Genomic DNA, 12,703 nt, shown 5'->3' with positions numbered 1-12,703 from the left:
TCTCCAGCGGAGGGTACCTTCCCTCAGAAAAGGTTTTGCAAGGCAATAATGGTGACGCATATGTCACTCTCATCTTTCTGTTATTACAGGATGTCCTGTGAATATGTATCACCAGGAGGGATGGCTTTCTGCAATGTGGTGTCAGAGGTTGATGTGGTCTCTTCAAAGTCCCTCTTTCTTTTAGCTGTATTGAATTGCTTTTTATACCAACTGCTAAGATGCTTGTTCTTCAATAATGTTTCACATTAATATTTCTCTCAACTCCCCCAAACCATTTCCTGCCTCATAATATATATGTGATACATTGCCAATTATTTTTCTCTCTAGTAGGGATGGAAAAGAATGTTCGGTGATCTGACTGCGAGGGCTATTAAGAGTTCCACCCGCAGGCCCAGTGGGAAACAGCCCACAACATTGATGCCGGCTCCTAATAGAGCAGGTGGCAATGATGTGGTGCATCGGGTGCAGCAGCACCCGTTGAGCTTTTCACTGTCTGTACAGTAAGCCCTGTCTCCTTGCTCTCACACAATTACTGCAACACAGTAGCATTGTTACTTTGGGAGCTGTTGAAGGTCTGTGGATCCTTTGAAACACCCTACCCCTTCCCCCCACCAAAAAAATTAAATAAACCATCTGATTGCGTAAACAAACTACACTACCTGAAAAACACGTCCACAGGCTACAGAAAAAAGGAGCCCACCACTTGGAGGACACCATTTTTGTTTGCCCCTTTACAGTGCAAGAAGTAAATTTAATCCATCAGAATTATGTCGTCTGAGTAGGATTTAGGAAGCCGAGAAGCTGCAGAAAGAAGTGAAGGGGTGGCTTCTTCCCAAACTCAACAAGATGACAGAAGTTTACTTGTGGCTACAACATCAATGTTTGTTGCTGCACCCAGAGAGAGACTCTTTGGTGTGGCATTTTTTTACGCACCATGAAGGGCAGAACTGGTTAATGCTAATAACATTGCATGTAGTTTGTGAGACTAAGGCCCTCATTATGACATTGGCGTTAAATGTCGCTTACCGCCGTGCTGACGGCCGTCAACTTACCGCCACACTGGTGAATATCCGATCACCATATTATGACACACACACACACACCAATCTGACAGAATACAGCCACATCCACAAATCCACCAGCCCAAAGGTCAGTGATAAAGTGGCGGTCCCAAAACCCACACCGTTACGCCAACAGAACAACGCCCATCACATTATGACCTACGAATCACCACAGCAGATATTCAACAGTGGTAAATCATTGGCGGTACATGCTGCCGCGCTCACAATGGACACCCACATACAAAACAACACCACATTGGACAATGCGAAAAGCACACACCTGATACTCATACACACACCACACCCACACCACTATAAAACACACACACACATTACTCACAACCCTTTGCCAACAACTATTGCCACCACGAGACTGAGAAGAAGAGCACAGAGACAACTAGACAAACACACCCCCAGCATCCATACACCACTCATGCACTCCATATCACACAACCCACCACATTACCCAACACACCCTCACCAGCACACATCACACAACAACCATGGCATCACAAAGGCACCCCCGTTTCACTGAGGAGGAGTTAAGGGTCATGGTGGAGGAAATCATCAGGGTAGAGCCACAGCTCTTTAGAGCACAGGTGCAGCAGATATCAATAGCAAGGAAGATAGAGCTATGGCCGAGAATCGTGGACAGGGTCAATACCATGGGACAGCACCCAAGAATAAGGGACGACCAGGAAGAGGTGGAACGACCTACGGGGGAAGGTACGTTCCATTATAACAAGACACCAGTTCGCCATAGAGAGGACTGGCGGTGGACCCCCACCTTCTCCTCCATAACTCACAGCATGGGAGGAGCAGGTACTGACATTACTGCATCCTGAAGGACTTGCTGGAGTTGGTGGAGGACTGGACAGTGGTAAGTCAACTTTTAACAATTATCATCCCCCATACCTGCATGCCATTACACACCCTCACCTTACTTCCATCATTCCACCACATCCCACACACTCCACCATCACATCTCACTAATCCCAATGCCAGGCCTTGCATGCTCTACCAATGCAATGACACTCCTCCCAGCCCTGCATGGACACTCATCACCAAAGCATGCACAGCATAGGGAAACAAACATAACCACAATACACCAACATACACAATCAAAAGCTGGCAGATGAACAACAACCATAGAGGGGAAGCTACAGAAGTACAAATGTTAGACACTTGAAGCATAATACATCATTTACAACCCCACAGGTATACCAGCCAATGTCACTGGAGAGGAGGTGCCACCACTATCCAGTCCCTCAATAGAAGAGGCCCACAGTGATGACAGTAACTATGGACTTTAGGATCTGGACGATCTACCTGGCCCATCAGGGACGACTGGACAGCCGGTCACCCAAGCCCACTCACAGACCACAACCGAGCCTCCCCCATCAGGAACCAACACCACAGCACCCACCCAGCATACCCACACCTCTGTTGCCAGGACATGCCAATCAGCAGTGTGCCCACCTGTACAGGTACCCCAGGCCACACCTCGGCACAAGACAATCAGGAAACTGAGGTCAGTAGCAGTGGGCACACCGTTCAGGGGACAGAGGCACAAGCCAATAGGGACACTGGGAAGACTGCTGTGCGCCAGGGGGAGGACAGGACCAGGGAACGGACTCTCCAGGAGGCAGTCTCAGAGATCCTGGGTGCCTAAAAACATTCCCAGGACACGATGGGCCAGATTCCAGACAACATGCAGGAGAACAGGCTGCTGCAGGAAGGACAGTATCAGGGGATCAGGGAGGACTTGCGGGCCATTAACTACAGCCTGATCTCCATAGCAGGGGTGCTTGCAGACATGGCCAACATCATGAGGGAGGCAACAGCACACAAGTGGGCCCCTGCCACTAGCCAGTCATCTTAACAGCCCTCCACTTCTGCTACTACTAGTGACCAGGAGGCCTGCCACAGGACCAACAGGCCACCAGCACCCCTCCCCCTGCAGAAGGCGAACCACCCGCAAACATTCCCTGCAAACCAGACAGAAGCCAGAGACACTTGCCAAGACCACCACCAGGAAATGAGACTCTACTGATTGTTCTCCTTGTGTCCCACTCAGTCACCTTGTTCAACTTGAACTGCCATTGCTCCCCTTCCTATGTCCTCATGGACAATGCACTTGTGCTACAAATAGACTGGAACAATTCCCTGGACTTTCCTCCATCATCACCCCATTCCATTGCACTTTCCCCTCTATATATTAGCACAACAATAAACACCCTTGGATAAAACTTGACTACTAGTATTTCAAATTTGTATTGATTTAAACAGTTACAACTATTGAAATTGAACTGTAAGTAGTATGAGCATAGAACTACTGTAGCTGGCTATTGTGATCACACAAGGAGAATGTTGTCATATTACCAACATCTGCAAAATGAATATCCATAGGTAAAAATAAGTAGGGGAAAGAAGTGGGTAATGCCAGCATGCCAATGCCACACAGAATACACAAAGTCATAGAAATGTGAAGCTGCATTGTCTCATCTGTGTGTCATTGGAAGTACTGATGTATCACTAATGCTCTGTTGTCCACATCCTCATCCTTTGCCTCCTCATCCTCACTGTCCTCAGGGTCTAGTACTACCACAGGGGCATCTCCAGTCTCCTCCTCCTGCAGAAAAGGTACATGGTGTCTGAGGGCCAGGTTGTGCAACATGCAGCATGCCACTACTATCTGGCAGACCTTCTTAAGTGAGTAGCACAGGAATCCACCTGTCAGATGGAGGCCCCTGAACCTGGCCTTCAGGAGGCCAAAGGCCCTTTCAATGCTTCTGGTTCGCCAATGTGCCTCATTATAATGTTCTTCTGCACTTGTCCTGGCATTCCTCACAGGGGTCAGAAGCCATGATAGGTTTGGGTAACCAGGGTCACCTGCAAATATTGAGGGACAACATATAGCCACAGACTATCCTATATGGCCAACACCATAGGCATGCACCAACATATACTGGGTGGGAACCAGGGCTCACCTATTAGCCACACTCTGTGCCTCTGGAGTTGGGACATCACATTTGGGATGCTGCTATTCCTCAGAACAAAGGCATCATGCACCGAACCTGGATACTTAGCATTGACGTGGGAGATGTATTGGTCCACCAGGCACACTATCTGTACATTCATGGAGTGGAAACTCTTACGATTCCTCTACACCTGTTCATTTTGCCAGGGGGGGTACAAATGCATTATGTGTTCCGTCAATCCCCCCAATTATATTGACGATACGTCCCATTGCATAAAACCCAGCCTTCACAGTGGCCAAATCCTCCACCTGGGGGAAAGCAATGTAGCTGCACATGTGTTTTATCAGGGCAGACAAGACTCTTGCTAACATGATTAAGACCATTGGCTGTGACATTCTTGCTGCCAAGCCCACTGTCACTTGGAAAGAACCAGTTGCCAGGAAATGGAGCACTGATAGAACCGGCACAAGAGGGGGGAGCCCAGTGGGCTGACAGATAGCTGATATCAGGTCAGGTTCCAATTGGGCACACAGCTCTGTGGTTGTGACCCTGTCCAGTCTATAGGTGAGTATAATGTGCCTGTCCTCCAGTGTAGCTAAGTCCACCAGGGGTCTGTACACGGGGATAAGTCTCCATCTCCTATTCATCCACAGCGGTAGGTATCTAAGGGACACAAGAGTGAGTAGGCTGTCACAAACTGAACAATGGAGCCACAACAGCAGTCCACATCGTCCACGGACTGCTGTATGGGGCTCCAGACCAACAGGTGAGTACACTGTATCTGGCATGAATGCATGGAGTTGTGTGTGAAGGCATCATGTAAGGGGGGTGGATGTCCTCTTGTCGGTGTACATGTTGTGCGCTGGGCTATGTGTGTGCCAATGGTGATGCAAACGGGTATTGTGGGCCATTTGTGTGACAGGCTGGACTGTTTGTCTAATGGTGTTCTCCTGTCTGTATTGCCTCTGCAGGTCAGCACCCATCAAAAGAAGGGAATATGGCATGCCATCGCCAATGAGGTGCAGACCCTGGGGGTCTATGGCAGGCAGAGCACCCACTGTCAGAAACAGTGGAAGAACATGAGACGCTGGGCACAGAAGACCTTGGATGCCCAGCTGGGGATGGCCTCCCAATGAGGAAGGGGTGCCCGTTGGACCCTGACCACCCTGATGGCCCACATACTGGCAGTGGCCTACCCTGAGCTGGATGGGCGCTTGAGGGCATCACAGCAGCCACAAGGGGGTGAGTACAGTGGCTATCATTACAAATTACGGCTGGTGGGGTGGTATCCGGGTGGTGGTTGTGTGCCCTAGGGTGCCCCTAGGCCATGCCAGACATAGCAGCGTAGGTCGTCTGGTGGCTAAGGGTTTGAATGTAAAATACTGCTTACCTAGCTTGTTAGTATTCACATGTGGGCAGGGCTGCGTGGGTCCCAGTTGTGGTGCAGTTGGTGGTGTGTGCCCCTCCTCATTACTTGGTGACTAGCCATGTCACTGGTAGTGCAATGCATACTGCGTAGGCCTGTTCCCTGTGTGTGAGGGTACTGTGTATGCCAACGGTGGTGCAGTCATTGACCCTGTGTATCCTTTGTCTCTCTCCTCCCCTTTCTTGTTTTGTCATCCTGTCCTTATGTGCATTAGCATCATCTGCAGGAGGAGCAGAAGCACCGGCAACAGAGGGAGTTGCATCCCACAGGCCCCTGGAGGTAGAGTTCACTGACGTTGAGGAACACAATGGGGCTGTGGGTGAGGGCAGCACCACGGCAGAGACTGGAGGGGACAACACACACACTGATACCTACTCCAATGGGAGCTCCCTGGTGGTGGCAGACACCTCTGTGACCACCCCAGCTGCAGGTACAGCTGCCACCCCCGTACCAGTACCGCCCTCCCAGTAGCCCTTCAGTGAGTTGCCCGTGCCCGCTCACCCATGAGGGTGGGCATCTCTTTCGCCCCAGGCACTTCAGGCCCTGCCCCAGTCAGCCCTGCTGCCCTGAGTGAGGTGGCTATTGACCTCCTGAGATCAGTCTCTGTAGGGCAATCAACCATTGTGAATGCCATCCAGGGGCTGGTAGCCCAGATGCAGGAATGCAATGCATTCCTGGAGGGCATTCACAGTGGATTGGCGGCCGAACAGAGATCGATTCAGGCTCTGGCCTTCTCTCTGATGGCAGCCATTGTCCCTGTTTCAACCGTCCTCCCTCCAGCTTCCACTTCCCAGTCCCATTCTCCTGAACCCCAACCCATCCCAAGCACACTGACAGATGAGCATGCACACAAGACAACACACAAGGGTGGTACAGGCAAACACAATCACCACACTTTATCCCACAGGCATTCACACAAACACCATTCAGTTGCAGACACAACAACATCCACTGCCTCCACTGTCTCCCCCTCCTCCTCCTCCTCCAACTCCCAACCAGTTACTTCCACACTCACACCTGCATGGACTACATCAATATCCACTACCAGCATTATCACCACACCAAGCAGAACACACACCTCACTGGCAGACACCTCCACAACATCCATGCTCGCGTCCCCTGTGTCCTCTCCCACCGTGTCTGTCCCCCCCTTCTATAGGATACAAACGCAAGCACTCAGACATCCAACAGCCATCCACCTCATAACAGCATACAGCCCATGCACCAGCACCCAAATCCAGCAGACAAACACCTCAGATGACCACTCCCTCATCCACCACTCCCATTACTCCTTCCACTTCCCACCCCATGTACCTAAAAAGCTTTTCCTTTCTATGATTGATCTCTTCCCTACCCCTCCCCCCCGCCCTGCACGTATGAGCAGGGTAGCAAGGACACAGTCCAGCACCTCAGCCAAAGAGTCCACGGGGACAGTGGTAGCACCACCTACTCGTGGTGATAGGGATACCAGACCAACAATACTGAAGGGGAAGGATGCAGCACAACCTGGGATGAAAGGGAAGAGTCCGGCACCAGCTGTGAGGAAGGGGAAGGAGCCTGCACCAGCTGGGAAGAAAGGGAAGGAGCCTGCACCAGCTGGGAAGAAGGGAAAGGATCCTGCACAGGCTGGGAAGAAGGGGAAGGAGCCATCACCACCAGGCAGAGGGGGAAAGAGCCCATCCACCCCTGCCAGGAAGGGTAAGGGATCCCCAACCCATGACCAGGAGGAGAAGAGGCACTCTACACCAGCGGAAGCTGTTAGCCAAACACTGCCACCACCAGCTGTCACAGGGCCCCAGCCACCAGCCGTGGTTGTGCTGCCATCACAGAGTGCAGGGGCTGCCCAGCAGCCTCCCCCAATCACCACCAGCATGCAGCCATCACAAAGTGCAGGGGCTGACCAGGAGCCTCCCCCAGGCAACACCAGCATGCAGCCATCACAGAGTGCTGGGGCTGACCAGGAGCCTCCCACAACCACCACCACAAAGCTGCCATCACCGTTGGCAGACTCCATGTAGTCCACCCACCAGGGTCTACTGTGCAGGCTGCCCCCCCAGAACCTGTGGCCAAGACACCCACTTGAGAGACTGTGGCCTTGCACTCCCCAGGACAAAACAATGGGCATGTTGCCCCCTCCATAACCAGTTGGGAAGACACCCACTCGAGAGACTGTGGCCTTGCACTCCCCGGACAAAGAAATGGGCATGTTGCAGCCTCCAGAACCAGAGGGGAAGACACCCACTTGAGAGACTGTGGCCTTGCACTCCCCAGGACAAAGAAATGGGCATGTTGCCCCCTCCAGAACTAGTGGGCTTGTTCCCGAGTCCGGCTGAGGTGCCCCTCTCCCCCTGAGGTGCTTGCCTATTTGGCAACTGATGCCCCTGCAGTGTTCTATCCAGATTTGGGCAGGATTCGAGTTGGGCCTTGGATTGTGTCGTGTGGCCATGTGGTCTCTTTGAACTATGGACTGGGCAGGGTCCGTTTTTTATACAAGTGTACATATCTGTTTCATGGCCAAATCGGATTATCGATTTTGTTGCTGAACTGATTACAATCACTTTCATCACTCCCCAGGACAAAGAAATGGGCACGTTGCCCCCTCCAGAACTAGTGGGCTTGTTCCTGAGTCCGGCTGAGGTGCCCCTCTCCCCCTGAGGTGCTTGCCTATTTGGCAACTGATGCCCCTGCAGTGTTCTATCCAGATTTGGGCAGGATTCGAGTTGGGCCTTGGATTGTGTCCTGTGTCCATGTGGTCTCTTTGAACTATGGACTGGGCAGCGTCCGTTTTTTATACAAGTGTACATATCGGTTTCATGGCCAAATCGGATTATCGATTTTGTTGCTGAACTGATTACAATCACTTTCAGCAATTCCTGTTGTCCTTGCATTATTCTGCAGATTTTCAGGGTCAAATTGTTTTTGTAATGCAGCTGGTTCTGTGTATGTTTTGTGTATGTCAGGTGTGTATTGTGCATGTGTCTGTCACTCTAGTTTTCCTCCCACCCTCCCTTGTGTGCTAGGTGGCTGTACTCACCGTCATCATCTTCACCGGCGTTGGTGTTCCAGGTGGAGCATAAAATAGAAGATCATCAGGAAAACTTGCAGTTCGGGTTCCATGGTGGCGTGGTTCTTCCCTGTGTCTCCAATGGTGAGACCTTTGACTTTTGTGCTCTGTTTCTGCCAGGCTTTTGATGGTGTTGGTACGTCCCGGAAAAGGTTGCGGTTTCCTGTGCCAAAATATAGTGGGTGGTACTTTGTCTTCCGCCTGGCTTTGGCTGGCTACCGCCGTGGTGACTGTTGTTTCTGCCGTGGCGGGCGGTGTGGTACATTGGCTGTCTATGGGAGATATCACCGCCATGGTCATAATTTGGTGGTGGTTACCGCCAGCCTGTTGGCGGTATTACTGCCACTTTATCACCCACCGCCAGGGTCGTAATGAAGGCCTAAGAGAAACCATCCTGACATATTTTGTCATGCTACTTGTGCAGATGGAATACATCTCAGTGCCAGGCACCCGAATGAGTACTTGAGGGAAGCGATGCAGAGAAACATCATGAGGAATGAAAAGAATAGATCCTGCCACCAGAAGTACAACAAGAGGCAGAGATGGAGGAGAATCGCTGGTTGCAGTACTTGACAATCAACTACAATTGGTATAGTAAGGTGCAGTGTTGAGGATAGATGAACATGATGGTTATCTCAGAGGCAATGGATGCTCACCTGAAGAAATTTCATAGATATTTTTTTCAATATTTAAAAAAAAAGGAATCCTGAGAAAAAGTTTCAAAAAAGTTAAGCAAATTAACACAAAATAAGCTTTAAAATAAAAATCTTATAAAAAAGCACAATAAAAATTAAAAACCCTAACATAAAATATGGTTGCCCATAGTGGGTTGTGTGCAGGACTGGCTGCAGGCTGTGCCTTGGTGCTGTGAGACCAAGCCCTGTGGCCAAAATCTGCTGTGCACAGCAAGGCCTATGGGAGGCTGGGCTCAAATTATTCCTGCTTCACATGGCCAAAGATAGTACATAGTGCTGGTCAGATGCCGCCAGGCGGTGGAGCACCACTCAGTTTTGATTGCATACCCAAAAGTCTGAGCGAATTTGTGGTCAGAAGCTAAGAAAGGATGGGGTGTAGGGTCTGGCAAGAGGCCCATTACCAAGGTGTGCAGCCAAATGCTGTGTGCATTGAAGTTTTGTTGCCTAATTGAGAGATAGATAGATAGATAGATAGATAGATAGATAGATAGATAGATAGATAGATAGATAGATAGATAGATAGATAGATAGACTTTACACTACAAGGAGTTCTTAACAAGTGGTATTTGTATTGTTGCCTGTGGGAACTACGGAATATGAATTCATGCTAATTACTTTTCCAGTTGCATAATAGTCAAGTAAACACTTAGGTCCTCATAACGAGTTTGGCATAGGGGATTACACCATCACAAACGTGATGGACATCCCATCCGCCATATTACAAGTTCCATTGTATCCTATGTAACCCCCCAAACTGGTAATGAGGCCCTAAGTGTATCTTTATCAAAGAGAGCACAGGTACAATGCTTGAGGTAGCTAGCTTACTAATAGATGAGAAGCACTGATGAGCATGCATAAAGTTACTCATCTCTTATTAGGATTAAATTTCAGTAAAATCAGAAACACAGTCTGTGTTGGTTACATAGGAATCTTTTAAGGTAGATCCTTTCTACTGTTAAGGATAGATGTAGAGCTTTCACAGCAGGTTACTAAGTGATCACCTATTGCCTTTAGCTATCCACTTCAACCTATATAAATCAGTGCCTAACAGAGTGACAACTTAGAGTAATGATATTCACTGTCTCTGTTTTCTCCCTTATCCCAATCTCCTTCTCCGTTTCTACTTTTTTCCAACATATTCTCATTATATGTGATAAGTGGTGCAGGTGGCGAGAGATGGAAGTCTCAGTTGTGCCCATTGGATCCAGAGTACAAGGTTAGTGGGTTCTGACACAGACACAGGGCCAGAAAATGTGTCATTCTAACATTTATGTTGTATGAAATCTAATGTCTGCAGAAGTGTGGATTACATATCTGTTGTATTTGCACGGACAATGTTTATCTGTCACCGTCCTTGTTTTTTGGTGGCACTGTAAGCAGGTGTAGATGGGCTAGAACCAGCTATAATCCTACATGCCTTTTGGAACTCAATGGGTGATAATTAATCTATTCCCAGCAGCCACAGTAAAAAAGTGGAGGAACATGCACCCTATATTTTTCTTATTGTTGTCAGGGATCCCATACAAATCAAACTTTGTCCCACCAACTTCATACATCCAGTGTAACAGTCCTGTGTAGATTCCCAAGTTGTACCCTATTCATGTATAGTGTGTCCTTGTTCTTCCTTGGCATCAAAAGTCTTTCTGTGGAGTCCAGCCTTAGTTGGAAAGAAGGTATATAAACGTCAATTCCTTGGAGTCTTTGGAGGTGGTACTTTACACCAATGCAATATACTTTTTTACAGCAGTGAGTTCTTTCATTAAATAATAAAATGTCCCATTAATATTTGGAAGATACCATAGTGCATATTTTGTAGCCACGAGATAGTGCTTCTGAGAACATAAGGTGTCTATACGTATAGATGATTGACATTAATTAAGGTTCTGGGTATCTTTCTACTTGCCCCTGATAGGTAGTGTAGCTGTAATGATTACAGTTTTTGTACTAGTAATACATCCACTCTAATAGATACTGATTGGTGATAATTATAAACTGAACAGCTCCCTTATGGATAATGAGTACCAGACATGTCAATTAATCCCTTTCGCTCCAAAATGAATTTAAAGAATTGAAGGTAGAGTAATGTAAAGTCAGCAGTGGATATACAGCTTCAATTCAGGCATTAAAGATTACAACTCCACCACTGGGTCATTTGTGGTAGCGCCTCTCCAGCCTAAGGAAAACTGAGTGTGAAATGAATGAACAATATCTGTGCACAGTCCGTCATGCTTGGGATACCATTCAAATTAACCCTCAGGTGGGTAATGTTGGGCCTGTCGCCTTAGTGTGGACTTCCCTCAAATAGTTTGCCTTGCTCCTCCTGTTTTTGCTGAATTTGTTTTTGTTGGCCTTAGGCTCTGAGCACTTTACCACTGCTAACCTGTGCTAAAGTGCTTGTGCTCTCGCCTTTAAATATGGTGAAATTGGATTACACCCAATTGTACATTTAATTTACGTGTAAGTGCCTAGTAAAGTGGTAGTACATCTACCCAGGGCATGTAAATTAAACGCTACTAGTGGGCCTGCAACACTGATTGAGTACCCGCTTATGTAGCTCTTTCAACATGATTCATGACTGACATTGCTGCCTGTGTGCATAGTTTTAAACTGCAATGTCTACCTGATCAAATCCAACTTTTGCCAGGCCTAAACTTTCTTCTTTTTTTAATACTAATAAGTCACACTTATATAGGCCCTAAACAGCCAATACACCAGGGTGCAGTGCATTTAAAAAGTTGTACATGTACCTTTAACTTTTACATGTCTAGGTTAAATTCATTTTTCACTACTGCAAGGTCTGCCTCTCACATTAGATAACAATTGGATATCCTATTACATTTAATAAGTGATAACTTTCAACTGTGAGAAGGTAGGAAAGTCAAGATTGGTCTCTACAGAATTGTAATTTAAAACTTTCCTTAATGGTAAAGTTGAAGGGGTCACCTACCACACTTACACATCACAAAGACTCTTCATTAGAATACTCAAAGTGTTTCACACTAATCTTTTGTGACCCCAGCCAAACTGTGGCCAAGGCAAGGAGGAAGAACAATCCAGATACACCCTGGGGGTGAGGACACTAGAAGCTTCTCCGCTATAATGTGGGCTCCAGCTATAAATAGCAGACTCTTAGACCCAACACTTCAGATCACTTGACCTCTGGTCTCTGCCAATAAGAAGGACGGCCCAACTTTGAAGCCTGCCTGGCTGTCCAAGCTCTGCTCTGCTGAACAAGGACTGCTATACTGCCCAAGACCTGTTGCTGCTTCATCAAGACTCTTCTGCTCATTTGAGCTGCCCTGCTTAACCTAGCCTGCCTATTTGGACCTAACAGGGTTCTTCAACGTCAATGCAACTCCTTGCATTCCGATGCAGCATGGCGCAGTTCACCACCACCATCACCCCAACATGGTGTATCTTGGTACAGCACCGACGCAGCACAGCTCAAGTCCCTGCAAGCTCACATTGAAGGCTTC

Source organism: Pleurodeles waltl, chromosome 6 (assembly GCF_031143425.1).
Source record: "Pleurodeles waltl isolate 20211129_DDA chromosome 6, aPleWal1.hap1.20221129, whole genome shotgun sequence".
Lineage (NCBI taxonomy): Eukaryota > Metazoa > Chordata > Amphibia > Caudata > Salamandridae > Pleurodeles > Pleurodeles waltl.
This window is presented reverse-complemented; position numbering follows the sequence as displayed.